The 2,094-nt window shown below is 44.7% G+C and overlaps 1 protein-coding gene across 1 annotated transcript in view; it reads right to left on the minus strand.

The window, feature by feature from the left end:
- Positions 1-2,094, minus strand: part of WNT2 (wingless-type MMTV integration site family member 2) — a gene marked incomplete at its 5' end in the record, with an annotated part of 12,390 nt that overhangs the window by 6,562 nt on the left and 3,734 nt on the right. The window lies entirely within an intron of this gene.

Below are 2,094 nucleotides of genomic sequence, written 5' to 3' on the forward strand. Positions count from 1 at the left end.
AGCACTAAATTGCTTGAATTCCCCAGAGAATGAAAGGCAGAACTGTATTCAAGGATATACTAAAGCACTGTGATATTAGATTTAGCTGACGCTGAGATGTTCCCCACCTATTTCCAAACTCAGACTCCCATAACCTCATTTCATTTCCAGTCATTTAACCGGGCTGACACTCTGGACCGCTCAACAGGGCAAACCAAAGGTAATAAAGGAAAAATGCTGCTCGGATGCCAAAATTACCTCTCTCAAAGCCAGATCAGTTTGTGTTCATTTGATTCTTTCTTTGCTCCATGCGAGCAGCGGGGCATCCCACGTCCCGTTAAAGGTTTACTGCAGCTTGCCAAAAATGCGCTCTTCCAAACAGCCACATTCTCTGAATTCTGGGCAGCAAAGGAACACCGCCTCATCCGCAGCCTTATCTTGAGCTGAGCCCAAGCAAGTGTCAGACTCTGCCATCTCTGGGCAGGCTTGACAGTGTCAGACAAGTGCACAGAATACACTGTGGTGAAAAATGCCCACTCTCCTCCACGATAACAACACGGACAGATGGGATTAGGTTTATTACAAAGAGACTGTTAAATGGCTTTTTGACATAGAAGCGGGTGGTTTACGGGCTCTCCTTTTTGGGGGAAGGAAACCAGGGGTTTTGCAACGAACGAGACAACTTCAACGAAGAAAGTTTTGAATAAATCCTGGTCTGCAAAGTTAGTCTCTGCACAATGCCACAATATTCCCATTTATTCACTTGGATTAAAGTATCAGACTTTACAGTATCAGTCACTATTCAAGGAACAATATGTGCTTGTGCAGGTAAGAAGCATCACCTGCAAAAGCCGTAAACAACATGTAAAATTACCTTGACTCCTCAACTAACGAGAAACACGGTACAACATAAGCATACTGGATAAAATTCTGGGTTCACTGAAGTCAATAGTACACGACCAGGATTTCACATATTGTTCTTATTTAAGTGCAGTTGTTTTGCAATGCTTATTCCAAGTAAACTTGGATTGTAAATAGGCAGCAGTGCCAAAAAAGGTTGAGCTGCATTGCTATCCAGATACTTTCGGATATATCATGCTGGGTGCAATCTGGTACGTTATACAACCTATTAATTAGTTCCACATCTTTCATACATTACTCAGTCTGGCTCTCTTTTCCAAGTTTCTGGTTTTCTAGTTGCTAGTTTTTAATTGCCACATCAGGAAATACTATACACAGGTTAAGAACCATTAGCAGGATCCCTGGTGCTTGGCAATGCCTTGAATCCCCTAACAGCGTTAAGTGTGTCTCTACTGAAATCTCTGAAAGCAGAAAAATTCAGTGTTAACAGCAGCCCTGAAACTTTACCTCTTCCCACTGGGGCTGGCACAACTCTTCAGAAAATGTGACGGTTATCACAGATGGAGCCAAGACTGTCTCACAAAAAGGAATAAACAGCTGTGTGATGTGATGCAGGGTGCTGTGCCCCACCAACCTCTATTCTTTCATCCACCTGCACGTCCTCCAGCTGCCTTGCCCCACATTACCGAGAGCTGCACTGACTGGCGCCAAGCGTGGTTTGCACCAAGCCGCTACACCTCCTTCATCACCGATAGGGAGAGGTTGCGTCTACAACCGGGGGGTCCCCGGTCCGCAGCAAGCTGCGAGGAATGTGCAGATAAAGGAGGGTCTCTTGGGAGTCTGCAGCACTAGCGTAACAATATGGAAGAGAAACGCTGCGAGAGGAGATGGTATCGTAGGGACATCAGGGGACTTGGGGCTGCTGTAGTTACGTCTGGCAGCTCTGGAGCGAGCTGTGTGACACAAGCGTGTATGTGGCTGTGAAAGGTATGGACCTGCCTCCAGAGGAGAACTCAAACTTGTCCTAAAAGCAGCTTTTGCCTTGCAGTGTCTCCAGGGCTCCATAGCATCTGGAAAAAACTGCGGAATTCTATTAGAACAACTGGCTGTCGTACATCTAGGAACATGGAGGAGCTATTGTTCTTGAACAGAGCTGTCCTTCCAAAACATATTCCAGTCTGTTTCCTGCTGGTTACATGCATGGATTTATATTTTTTATAAATATATATATATATGTGTGTATATATATATATA

Source organism: Cariama cristata, unplaced genomic scaffold (genome assembly GCF_000690535.1).
Source record: "Cariama cristata isolate BGI_N322 unplaced genomic scaffold, ASM69053v1 scaffold12167, whole genome shotgun sequence".
NCBI classification, from domain to species: domain Eukaryota; kingdom Metazoa; phylum Chordata; class Aves; order Cariamiformes; family Cariamidae; genus Cariama; species Cariama cristata.